A 13,982-nucleotide genomic window follows, 5' to 3' on the forward strand; every position below is an offset into this window, starting at 1 on the left:
GGAAGGTTTTTTTTTTAAAAGAGAAAGCAAGAAAGCAAGCAAGCAAGCAAGCAAGGAAGGAAGGAAGGAAGGAAGGAAGGAAGGAAGGGAGGGAGGGAGGGAGGGAGGAAGGAAGGATTTTTACCCGTGTTTAGAAGGGCCATGTAAGTTGGGTTACCTTGGCAATTTCCCCCTTTCCTCACGTGAAGCTTCTCCTGGTTTCACATCTTCAGACATCAGGACAAGTCTAGGAATAGACTTCCTAAATAACCCATTGGAATAACATCCTGATCCCTGAGCAAATCCTGGGCATGCTCACTTCTCCACTCCAGATCAAGTTGCTTTTTGGATGAGTGGACCTGGGCCCACGTGTCATTCCCCAGAAACATGGAGCATCCTCATAGCACACAACATGGTGAGCATGCATCTTGATTGGTCTTCAGCAGATGTTCACTTCGGATCAGTTTCCAAGTAAAACCTTCCAAAACTGATGGTGCCAAATCTAAGAATTCCATCACTTTGTAACTTCCCTGCTATTGTTAGGTCACTGCTCCCAGAATGTAATAGCTCAAATAGTAATGCATTCATTAGTGAGGGACTAGCAAACTCACTGGATAGTTAGTTGATAAAGTTTCAGTGTCCATTAAACTTGCATGAATGTCAGTGGGTGTTCAAACTCTGATACAGGGGCCAACATACCAAAAATCAGTATATAAAAAAGAGCCTACTTTATGGTTATGGCAACAGATTCAAAAATCGTATCAATATTTACAGGCTGCAATAAAAAAAACAGATTCTGTTCCTCTACTGAAGTAGTGTATCCAACAGAAGATGGATGCTACTGTAAAAAGCTGATTTATTGTGGTATAAAATTAGAATGTAAACATTCCAATTTAATTTTTTAAAATTAATCCTGCCATAGAAACATCCTCCATAAAATCCAAGCATTTCTACTTTCAACCAAAACAAATCAAGGTAGTAGGCCTCTCAAATGTTCAGTGTAAGCTGGAAACCAAGGCTTCCTTGGAAACTCAAGTTCTTTGCCTTTCTGGATGACCTTGGAACAAACTAGAAACGCAGTCTGTTTTAGATGATTCCCCCTATCAAACCGACTACAGTTTACACTGTGGTTGCTCAGCTAAGATTAAATGATGTCAATTGGCGGTTGGTTCTTGTCTACTTTATAGCCATTGTTCAAGGCAGAAGATTCTGATTATTAAATTAATATTTTCTGGTAAGATTGCTAATGGAAGTGTGCATGTCATTCAGAGCTAAATAATCCTGGCCCTGCTTGCTGGGATGGAAATCTCACTGAACTCAACATGCCTTTCTTAGCTTGAATTCAGAGCAGGCTATAAGGTCCCACTGAATTTAATGCAAGTTATTTCTGACTTGGGAGTAATGCCTAGGATGGCACTGCAGGCATTAAATGAGAGCCAAATAAATGGCATAAATATATAACTGTCATCCAAACCAAAATAATATGTTCAGTTCTGTTCAGTTCAATTTTATTACAGTCACTGACCAGTACAAGATACAATTCTATAAATTGGAAATCTGTAAAAATGTCTGATGGACCAAACTCAGCATATTATTGCAATCAAAAGATTAGAAGGATTTATAGGACATTTTAAGCTTATTTCTCTTTAAACAGAAGGTACTCAAAATGCCTTGTACAACAAAGTGGAACATCCTACACGAATCTTGCAGTTTTTCTCCTAGAAGTTGGCATAATATATCTCTTTAAAAAAATCTGAGGGGATTTAGTGATTCACTTTTAGCTACTGTTTGGTTTCACCTCTTTCCTTGCATCCAAACTTCTTAGTATTCTTATGTTATTTCAACAATCACTAGTTTTGACCTTTGGGGTACATTCTTCTTTCCAAATTCATATCAAAATATGCTCTAGTAAAATGGGACTATTTTTATTTTCCAGCTACACACTTTACCCTATTGCCTTTACCTCTGTTGCAAAAACAGTCTGACGAATAGTATTAGTTACTAGTTTGAGGTTGTTAAGTGCTATAGCTAATTTGATGTTTTAAGAATAATTCATGTCAGAAATCAATATAATAATAATAATGATAATAATGTTAATGATACTAATACTAATAATGATTTTTGAAAGTAGTTACCTTAAAAAAAACATCCTCAACTGGAATTCTAAAATAAGATGGTTAACCTTCCCATTTAATTTCCTCATTTTAGGAATCATATTACATACTGATTTGGTAATAGCATTCTAGAGACAGTTGAAGCATGAAACCATTCTCTTGGTCCTATAGACCTTCAGTCATACAGTTCAACTTGCCCATACTTTATTAGACAATCTTTAATTGATCAGTTACCTTAGCAACTGTGGTCCAGCTGTTTCAACATAGAGGTTTCAGTTGGTTCTGGCAGAAAAATTTAATCTTCCCTTTAATCTACATACTTCTGTAGTTTTCACCTTCAGGGAGAAATCGAGCTATGTGGGAAGTGTTTGTAGGTCTTCACATGCAGATGGTTGAATGTTCTGGTGCTTTTCTCACCATTCCAAAAATGTTTGTCTCGAAGGATTTGTTTTGAAACCAAGAGGGTGAAAAACATATGACAAAATGGGACAGCAAAAAGTTCAAGAACTGTCTTAAAAGCAACAAAGCCAATCCACTTGTGGGGGCAAGAAACTCCATTGAAACTGGAGAGTCTAGAAGAGCTGAGTTGATCTCAGTCAAACTTTGCCTGGCTGAAGTTCTCAGGGATTGCCACATCTCTGAATGCTCCACTCATCTTCGGCTGTGTTTACATTTCTTTAGTTGGCTGAGCCTCTTCTATGTTTCACTGATGTTGTGGTTGGCAGGGAAGAAACATCAGGCTTCGGATTCCATTAGGTTTCTTTTGCCAAATCCATCATTTCACCTGCCATTTGCTGAGACTGGGTGGAAGTGACAGGAAAGCAGAGGGAGGCTCGGTGCCAGGATTTCAAACAGCAATCGGAATCCTTCGAAAGACTGATGAGAACCGATACTGAATCCAAACCAGCATTGCTTCTTCTTAGCGATACTTGAAACAAAGAATTTGTTTTAAAAACATCTCAGCACCACCATTCTCTCCCTAGAAAAGTGCAGGAAGAAACAGCACCCAGCTTTTCTTGATGGAAGGACCAAGAATGCAGCATAACTAAGACCCCTCTCCAGGGGTTCATGGTTTTGTTCTTCACCCCAGGATAGAAATAGAGCCTTCTCAGCTTTGTTTTCAATCAGTTCCATCTGGATTGTTGTTGTCCTTGCATTGCATTTCCTGTTGATTCCCCCTTTGCCCCCCTCTGATTCTAAACTAAAGAGTGCTCTGGAGAATTCTCACTTCAATTCATTTACATCTTACATCTCTTCCTGGATAATTCCTTTCCCCAGCAAAACAATCGGGGCTGTCCTTGGTGGTGGAAGGAAGCAGGCACGTCTTTCTGACTTGTCTCAAATTCCCTTCTCCTTCCCCCTCCTTTCCATTTCAAATGTTATGGTCTCTTGAATTAAGAAGATACAGTATGCCAAAATCTTACACCGGTTGGTCTCTCTGATTCATCGGTGTGTGTGTGAGTGTGTGTGTGTCTCCTTGGTAACTAGCTATTCCTATTTGAATTGCACACACACACAGACACAGAAAAGCTCAATTTAAAGCTAAATAAAATATGAAGCAGGGTACCCTAGGTACATTTTTACGAATGTCCAACATCTCATTATATTGTGTATTGATTGCGTAGTGGACAGTGATTGATTATTTCAGAGGGCTTTGTATACCCAACTTATAGCTCCTGCTGCAGCAACTGCTGTTACTGTTGCTGTGATGATGATGATGGTGTTGATGATGACGACAATATTGCTCAGACCCTGCATTTGCCATGTCCGTCAATTTGGAATTATAACGGTCTACAAATAATGAGATGTTTTGAACTGGGCTTTGAGTGGGAGTGATTGCAGTCTGCAGAGAGTGAATTGTGTGGCTACATCCCGAGGGAAATAGCAAATTGGGTGAGGAGAAACTTGCTTAGTAACCCACTTCCTGGGCAATTAGAACACCAGCTGCCATCTCTCTTTTGTGTGGATAATCACAGCCTTTTATATACTGAATCCTTGAGGCTGCATATTTGCTTTGTCATTGCCTAGAAGAAAGTGTCTTCTCAAATCAAGCTAGTTCAAAGGGAGGTTAAAATCCCAATGATTTAAAATAGGTGGTATTAGTGTTAGTAATTAAATAATCCTGTAGAAGAGAATGAGAAATTCTCTCTCTTTCTCTCTCTCTCTCACACACACACGGATTGTATGCTTATACCTTTAAGAGCTGCAGTGGGGAAGAAAAGTCATAAGCAGGATCCATTCATCTAACACACTTAACCAAGTTTGGGAAAGACCTGGTAGGTGAATTTGCACAAGCTTGGTTAGTGTTAACCTTGATTTCTTTCTTTCTTTTTTTAATAGGTGGTTTAGGATTTTGTGAAATCCATGCCATTTGATTACTTTATGGTTGAGCATATTAGGTGAGCCCAGAAAATGAATTAATTCAGTAACCAGCTGAAACATTGCTCCATTGAACATTTCCATCATATAACAGTTGATTAGGTTTGTATTTATCCATCTGTCAGCCAAGGGCTCTTCTTTCCTCTCCATAGCTGAATATGATTTCCTTTTTCTCTTTCTCTTCCTCTCCTCCCAGGGAACCCAAGAAATGGAGCTTAATTAATTGAATTATTGGGAGCATTTATTAAGGCTGTCTTTCTCTCTCCCACCCTCCACAACTAATGTTCAGAGTTGCTTCCAGCAAAACAATGATGATACCTCCATTAGACATATGGCCCCAAAATAAAATCACAACAGAAGCACCCAGATGTGTATGAAATGCACACTCACACCCAGAAGACACATACAGCAGAATAATTTCATTGAGCCAACCAGCCACCCACTCATCCAGCCAACCAAAAGCACACTGAGACTGAGCTGGAGAAAAGCCTCTCACCTCCCAAAGTACTGCAAAGCTGGGAGGCCTGGATCTTGGTGATCTATTACAGGCATAATACAAAAAGGGAAATTTGATACCTGATATCCCATCTGGAACCTTTGTCTGGTATAAGAAGAGGATGACCTATCAGCCTATCCTGAAATTCTAACAGAGAAGGACACTGTTCCTTTATTGTTGTTGTTGTCGTCATATAATAAAAATTAGCTGATGCAGATAAAGGAAGAGTAAAAGAATAAACAACAATAATAGCTCTGGCTCCATCCATCAGCCAAAGAAAGAAAATTTAAGCAACCTGGACCTGCATCCCATTCCAGCCAGAAAGAATACTGTACTTCTTCCCACTGTCAGTTGCCCTGGAATGACAGCAGTGAAGGTAAACACATTATGATCTATCCAGCAGGAAAGATCTGAAGGGAAGTACATTCTGGCCAGGAGAAGTGGAGGGGACAATAGGACAAGCCCATATGTTGGTTGGGCAGGTCACTGACTTAAACTAGCTTGGAGAATCATAGGATGTAAGATTAGAAAACTAGTCCAGTGTTTCTCAACCTTAGCATCTTTAGGATGTGTGGACTTCAATTCCCAGAATTCCCCAGCCACCATGGCTGGCTGGAGAATTCTGGGAATTAAAGTCCACACATCTTAAAGTTGCCAAGGTTAAAAAACAGTAATCTAGTCCAATTCCCTGTACAGTGCAGGAAGGTACACTCTGCTTTCCAGCTTGATAAGGGAATGAAAGGGACAGACTGTAGTAGCTGGGCAGATGTACAGTATTCCAAGTGCATCCTTCCCCATCTCTTTTGGACGTGGAGATAGTAAAGACAAGCCAACATTTTATGGTGTGACATAAAATCCTAGGGCTGGAGTGTCTTCCCAAAGAAGGTGTTCATCACACAAGATACCAGCCCTGCCATATCTGTCTTGGCAAGAGGACCTGTAGAAGGTTTCAGATGTGCTCTTAAGATCCAGGCAGCTGCAAATACAGTAGTAAAAGGCATCTTAATTTTTTTCCCCCAGGAGTTAAGAATCGTTGCAGACATGTTGTGGAAAAAGTGAATTTGGCAAAGTATCAGTGTATGTTCATACCACCCTTTTCTGGTTAGAAACTGATCTTGAATCTGGATTTTGAAACCTGATGGAGAGTCACCCCAGCTGCCACCACCATTATAATCACAGAGACACAGTAAGGTGAGCTGAGATTGGAATAGTGGAGCATATTAGCTTTTATTTCATCAACCCATCACATTTTTAGCCTGAAATATACTGTATGTATGGATTGCAAAATAAAATAAAGGGACAAGAAAACAGAAAAGGAAATTTATTCACAAGGAAGAAGATGGCAGCTTATTTTAAAGTATGAATGGTGTGAAGTTATCTTTCTACTTCAGATATGGGACAGATGGAAAAGCTATTTTAATTACTTTTGGAAATCACATTTAGCATTGGGTGGGTTGGTACGTCAGTACTGCTGAAAGCATGTTTATAATGAATTTCAGGTTCACAATATTTTTACTTTCTGATAGCAGGGCCAATTAATTGTGTGTGCACGGGCCTGTGGGCACATTTTAACCTACAACTGGAGCTTCAGTTGACTGATCATATAGATGGTAATAATGATAAAGAAATACTGCTTCCATCAATGGTGCCCCAAAATCTTTGCCCCCATTATTGGTTGACTGGTTTAAACTTCAATAACTGTATGCCTTCAGACTGAAAATTCAAATCTGTAGAGGATCGCTATTAGTTCCTTATATAGCTATCATGTATATCTGCATCTGTGCATATACACTAACAAATATCCTCTCCAGCAGCTGAGGAAGAAGAAAGTACATATGTGGGAAGGAATTATAACTGAGTAGTAGACCATGTGCTTTGCATTACCTGAAACCTTGAAAGCCACTGCCATAAGGCAGGAGGACAGTATTGGAGTGGGCCAATATTGAATTGAGATGTCAATTTCCTCTGGGGATGCTAGCAAGGAATTCTGGAGGTTCTACTTCTAGTTTAGGAATTCTGGGAGTTGAAGTCTCAGGCTTGTCTACAGTCTACTGTAGATCAGTGTTTCTCAACCTTGGCAACTTTAAGATGTCTGGACTTTAACTCCCAGAATTCCACAGTTGAAGTTGGTTGAAGTCCAGACATCTTAAAGTTGCTAAGGTTGAGAAACACTGGTCTAGATGACCCACACATCTGACTTGGTTGAAGGACGTTTCAGATATACATCACTGCCTGTATCCTCTTCCTGTTAGTGATGAGATTTTACTGCCAGTTTTTTGCTTTGTGAGTCTTGCACCTGCCTGTGCTTGCCTGATTTTTCTCATTGTAACACTGAGGAAGATTTGGGCACATACACAGCTTGGGAGATATAAAACAAATGTGATCCAAGCAGTAAGAGAAATATAATGTACTGTACCTTTTTGTATGTTTGTTTATTCGTTTAGTTGCTTCCGACTCTTCATGACTTCTTGGACCAGCCCACGCCAGAGCTTCCTGTCGGTCGTCAACACCCCCAGCTCCCCCAGGGACAAGTCCGTCACCTCTAGAATATCATCCATCCACCTTGCCCTTGGTCGGCCCCTCTTCCTTTTGCCCTCCACTCTCCCTAGCATCAGCATCTTCTCCAGGGTGTCCTGTCTTCTCATTATGTGGATAAGGTATTTCAGTTTTGCCTTTAATATCATTCCCTCAAGGGAGCAGTCTGGCTTTATTTCCTGGAGGATGGACTGGTTTGATCTTCTTGCAGTCCAAGGCACTCTCAGAATTTTCCTCCAACACCACAGTTCCAAAGCGTCTCTCTTCCTTCTCTCAGCCTTCCTTATGGTCCAGCTCTTGCAGCCATATGTTACTACGGGGACCTTTTTGTATATATACTCCATATCTCAAACTCTGGTTCTTGTTCCTTTTTTTTGCCTGCCACTAGTGTTAAAATCTCATGTCAGAAAAGTTTTTGCCTGCCATGGATGTAATCGGTTTGTGCTATATCTTTGTTGGGATTATGGCATAAATTCGCAGAGGTAACTGTCAACTATTGATTGATTACCCTAACCCATTTGGGAGGGAAAAAAAGTGCAAGACAACGGAAATAAGCAGACATAATTGACTGATGCATGAAACTCACCAGTGGACAAAACTTTTGGTGAGAAAAATACTCCTCATTTTATAGCTTTGAGATTAATATTTTTTAGAAACTCCAGGGCAGAAGAGGAAATTTCTCCAACAAATATTTTTGACACAGCAGAACTGGCCTTAGAGTACATGTTGATGATCTTCAGCATGTATATGATGTCCTTCTGATAAATGTCCCAGAAGGTTTATCAGAAATAAAACAATGCATCGTCACTGTTACCATCTTAACTATTTTCAAATATAGCTTAAAAAACAGAGTAATTTATATAGAAATGAAAAGACAGAAGACAGGAGGAAGGTGGTGCTCCGGACACTGGAATGAGTGTCTTTGTTGCTTGCTGAAAGCAAGTGGTAATGAGGGCCCTTGATCCCCTTTAGAAAATTATCAGTTTGCTTGCTGCATTTTTGATGGGAGATGAGCCGCAGAGTAGGTGAACATGTTTGCATGGAAGAATAATGACTACCCGAGATACTGTGGAGATTAAGGAAGATGATCTTGATGGACACATGCAAGATCCATTGCCTAGGCAAAAGGATCTGAAGCTTTTTTTTTTAAGCCCAGAACAGTGAGAAAACATTAGGGAGTGACTCAGGCAGACACCTCCCTAATGCACAGGAATATAAGAAGGGGAAGTAGACAAAGCACAACCAGACTGGCATGATTCAGTTATTATAGCCAATCTCAGTGAAAGTAGTTTTAGCCTTTCGGTGGAGTTGACTTCCTGGTCTGGTCTACCTAGTGGGGCTGACAGATACTTTGTTTCTAAACTGTGTAGTCTGTTTACCAGGATCTGGTTTCATGAACTCACCTGAGGACAAGAGGAAGCTTTGACAGAGGTAGATCTGGTGCTGGCAGGCCTGGCAAGGTGATAGAGCCAGCAACCCATCAAAATCCCCACCCAAGAGAAAGCAGACTCTGACCTGGACCAGGAGTCTTCCACCCAGCCTGCAAACACACCAGCATTAGAGAAGGGGAATTGCAAAGGAGGGCTTGGATATACCAGGAGCCAGCTGGCCCAAGCAGAGTAAATCTGTGGGAACAATGGGACCAGCTGTGCTAAGATGGAGTTAGCAACAATTGCTGATTTAAGCAGCAGGGTTGCCAGAAGAAGACTGCTGTGAATGCCTCATGCCAATTGCTGTCATTAAGATTTTCTTGCTTCTGGACTGTGTCCTGAAATTCTGACCTGGTCTGGATCTGAATTAAACTCTCTTGCCTCTTGCCCTTGTGTGAGGTCTGTCTGGTAAGAAAGCCTCAGACTGGATTTATGACCTGGAACATAAGCTTCATGTTTTAATTGCTGCTTAGGATAGATAAGCACTACAAGACCTGGACCCCGTTAGAGGTCAACGTCAGCAGTTAGAATTTAAAATCCAAAATGAATTAGCAATCCATGATCTGATCACTCTGAACCTGAGTATTCTCCATATGATCATCAACTACACTTCTGAATGATGGCTACACCCCACACGAAAGGAGAGATGCACACTTATTCATGCCATTGTTAAAATAATGGTCTCTTACAGTTTGCATTTATTGGCATCCCTTCACCATCTGCTTCAGGGCTTTGTCCTTGGTGCTGAATGAAGAGTAGTGGAAAACTCCACATCAGTGTTTCTCAACCATGGGAACTTTAAGATGTGTGGACTTCAACTCCTAGATTTCCTCAGCCAGAGATGCACTAAGTTGGGGAAGGCTGTGCTAAACAAATACATTGCATGCAGTATCTACTAATGTTGGTTATGTACAATTTCCATGTTGAATATACCATATATTGGAGCAAACAATTGAACAAGTGAGCCCATGAAGAACCCCACTGGACCACGTGAAAAATCTGCAGGATCCAATCAAAAGCTAATTTGTTTGGTAATCATACTTCTAAATTGCTCAAGAGCCCCAATTCTCTTGATAGGGTACATACCAGTTAAAAACAAAATAAAGCAATATTAGAGTCCGTGATAAAAACTGCACAATGGATGGAACATTAGATCATACTCCTGTCTGTAGACTTTCTGCACAGATTCTGGAGTCCTTAAAATAATTCCCCCTCTATTATACAGTATAATAGCCATTACAATCCCAGCATAAACAAGCTTTGAAATGAGAAGAACAAATGTTAGGGCGGAAAAAACCCCAAAACAAAATCTCATATTTCCAGGGCTTTGCTCTTGTCCTATAGCAGCGACTCTGATTTATTAATATAGGAAACAGCAGGGAATATTTAAACCTGCACTTTTAAAAAAAAATTCCCTGGGGAAAAGTGGTTTATGAATCTTTTAATAGTGAGTTTATGCACAATTTCACTCCTCCCCTCCTTCTTTTCTCTTACAGAAGAATATTATGTTGCTATTTGGGGAAAGCAGCAAAAGGTGGCAGTGGCTATTTATATATCTTAGTTCTATGCTCATCTTAGGTGCCATTCAAATGGTAAACAATTGGATTAGATTGTGTGGCATGGGAATTTTGTCCGCATTTGAAAAAGCACTGTTTCTCTTTCACACTACATTTCATTCCCAACATTAACAGTAGGTTCTTTTTCTGGCATTCATTAACATCTTCAGCCACTTCCTATTTTTTATCCCTGCCTACTCATCAGTCTGAGATAAACACACAGGGAAGTTAGTGGGAATGCTTCTGCAAACATTTTTTATGAATTGGACCTCCTGAAGGGCAAGTTTCATGGCTGCAATAAAGTCAGCCTCCCCCATTAGTTCCTGGTGATAAATTCCATTCATCTTCCGGGTGAAAAATAATACGTATTTTTTAGCTAAACCCCATAAGGCAAGCCATGTTTAATGTGCTAATCAATGCAGTAGAAAAACTGAAAATATAGAAAATTGTCAGACGTGAACAGGAGTCATGATTCCTAGAAGGAACATGCCAAGGAATGATACAGAGGTTGCAAGAAAAATACTTACAGGTCAGGGTATAAATAGATGCCAAATGCTTGCTGCTTTGTTTTACTATTGCCAAGCTGATTCACTCTTTGGTGAATGAGACATTTGCCCCAGTCATTCCTAACTTGGTTTCTGCAACTTTATGTAGGAATGTGTGAATCAGCCTCGATTTAACTCAAAATTTTAAATTGATTCAAAAAGTTCAGTCGGTTCAAATTCATCTTGGGGAACTGATCTGTTTCCATGTGAACTTTTGAAACAGTTGAGTAAAATTGGGTTCACACACACATAGTTAACAGTTCTACTTTCATACTGAAACAATCTTTCTGAATTGATTTGGAAGCCCAGCTAATTCAGTGCTTCAAATGGCTTCAGGGATTCAATTCAGAAATTTGAATGGAAGAATCAAATCAATCCAATAACTTTCAAATTGAACTCCAAATGCAATATTCTCACTGCTTGCTTCTTTAGCAACATTAGACCCTTACTAAGCGGGGTAGACTATTCACAGAGGTTGTTACACTGTAATACTTCTTAACTCCTTTCTCCTTTTGTATCAAAGATGTAACAAAGATATAAGTGACCTGGTGCCCCCCATTAGCCCCAATCAGCCTGGGCCAGGATAAAGGAATGTGGAAGTTGTAGTCTACAACATCTGGAGGAGCAAATCAACACCTGAGACACAGGTGGAGGATGCTGATCCTGGAAAACACAGCAAATAAGTTGAAGGCTCTAATTTCCAGGCCTCCTGTATAAACTGTGTCTAAAATAAAGTAAATGCTACAAGGTATTGCTTGGAATCCAACTAACATGACAGGTACTAGGCCAGGAAAACAATAAGGATGCAAAATCTGAGAAGGAGTATTGAAGTGAGTTTTTAACTAGGCATTTAATTATTCAATGCCAACTATTGCTAACTCCTATTTTACTATTAAGTAGCCTTTCATTTCTAGACTAAGCCATTGCTAAAGTGGTTTTAGCCCACTGCTAAAGTGGCTATCAGAGATACTTAGGAAGAAAAGAGCTATGTTATCTTGTGTCAGACTTTGGTTTATCAAGCTTAGGGACAGGACATTAGGCATCTCAGTCCTATGGGCAAACATGATTTATTTATGGCAGAAAAAGTCCTACAAAATGGCAAGAGCTCTAAAACATACAAATAACCAGCTTCTCATATGACTCTAAAAGAAAGGTGCCTATGAGTTGAGCTTGATTCTTAGCAAACTTTGGCTGATCTCAAAAAAAGGTAATCAGGATTTGATTTGGTTGGTATATGGATGGGAGTTTACTAGGAAATCCAGGGCTGTAGGACAGACTGAGAAGATGAAAACATATTAAAAGATGGCAGTGGTAAACCAGTCCCATATTTTTGCCCCCCCCCAATACATGGACTTAGCCATGAAGTCACAAGAATCAAGGTTGACTTGACACATATATGTATAAGAGAAATTGTTGTAGCTGAGTAAGAAAAGGGAGCATTTGAAAACATCACTAATGAAGAGCAGATGGATGATTCAGTGTCAGACTTGACTTGGAAAAGTTAGCCTCTCAGTTTGCATTCAGGGAAAAAGTGGTTCAAATAGTTCATAGGGACCCCACCTTAATGAATTCACTTATAAATGAATGCAGGAATTGTCCTAACAATCAGGAAACACACTGAGACAATGAACTGGTCTCTAATATTTATTAACAGGAATCCTAACAAACTGAAGAAGCGTGGGAAAAACCCAGACATATAACCCCCAAGGGTTAAGGCAGTCCCGATCTGTGTCTCTTTGAATGGCTGAACAATTCCTCAGTGCTACGCATGCGCTTGACAGTCTGGATGGGAGCCCCCTGCTCGCCATCCTTACTCATGACAGGAATGTTGCATATTCAGTTTCAAGACTCTGTATTCTACTCCTTATTTTTTGATACTAAACCTAGTCAAAGAAGCTTTATGTGAACCTTGCTTCTCTGGCTGGACTCTAGCCTAATTGAAATTTCCTATATGGGCCACCTTCAGCAAAGGATCGTTACCTTGTCGTGGTGCTGGAGCTTGAGCACCTCAATGATGCCATGAGCTAAACCGTGAAGGGCCACCCAAGACGGGAAGGTCATGACAGAGAGGTCAGACTAAATGCGATCCCTGGGGAAGGTAATGGCAACCCACCCCAGTATTCTTGCTGTGAAAATTAAATGGATCAGTACAACCAGAGATATGTCGGTATACCATTGGAAGATAAGACCCCCAGGTCGGAAGATGGTCAAAATGCTACTGGGGAGGAACAGAGGATGAGCTCAACTCGCCCCAGACGTGATGACGCAGCTAGCTCAAAGCTGAAAGGACGGCTAGCGGCCGACGGTGCTGGTGGTGAACGGTGAATCCGATGTTCTAAGGATCAACACACCATTGGAACCTGGAATGTAAGATCTATGAGCCAGGGCAAATTGGATGTGGTTATTGGTGAGATGTCAAGATTAAAGATAGACATTCTGGGCGTCAGTGAACTGAAATGGACTGGAATGGGCCACTTCACATCAAATGACCACCAGATCTACTACTGTGGACAAGAGGACCACAGAAGAAATGGAGTAGCCTTCATAATTAATAGTAAAGTGGCTAAAGCAGTGCTTGGATACAACCCAAAAAACGACAGAATGATCTCAATTTGAATTCAGGGCAAGCCATCTAACATCACAGTGATCCAAATATACGCCCCAACCACAAATGCTGAAGAAGCTGAAGTAGAGCAGTTCTATGAGGATCTGCAGCACCTACTGGACAACACGCCTCAAAGAGATGTTATTTTCATCACAGGAGACTGGAATGCTAAGGTGGGCAGTCAAATGACACCTCGAATTACAGGTAAGTATGGCCTGGGAGAACAAAATGAAGCAGGACATAGGCTGATAGAATTTTGCCAAGACAATTCACTCTGCATAACAAACACTCTCTTCCAACAACCTAAGAGACGGCTTTATACATGGACTTCACCAGATGGACA

At 40.5% G+C, this 13,982-nt stretch overlaps 1 protein-coding gene across 1 annotated transcript in view; it reads right to left on the reverse strand.

Moving 5' to 3' along the window:
- KCNMB2 (potassium calcium-activated channel subfamily M regulatory beta subunit 2) overlaps positions 1 to 2,469 on the reverse strand; it is a 128,992-nt gene extending 126,523 nt beyond the window's left edge. The window contains exon 1 of the mRNA XM_063306429.1: positions 2,328 to 2,469. The gene's annotated coding sequence lies outside the window, so the exon portion shown is untranslated. The remainder of the gene's footprint in view (positions 1 to 2,327) is intronic.
- Between the last annotated feature and the right edge of the window lie 11,513 nt (positions 2,470 to 13,982).

The sequence above is a fragment of the Candoia aspera genome, chromosome 6, assembly GCF_035149785.1.
Source record: "Candoia aspera isolate rCanAsp1 chromosome 6, rCanAsp1.hap2, whole genome shotgun sequence".
NCBI lineage: Eukaryota > Metazoa > Chordata > Lepidosauria > Squamata > Boidae > Candoia > Candoia aspera.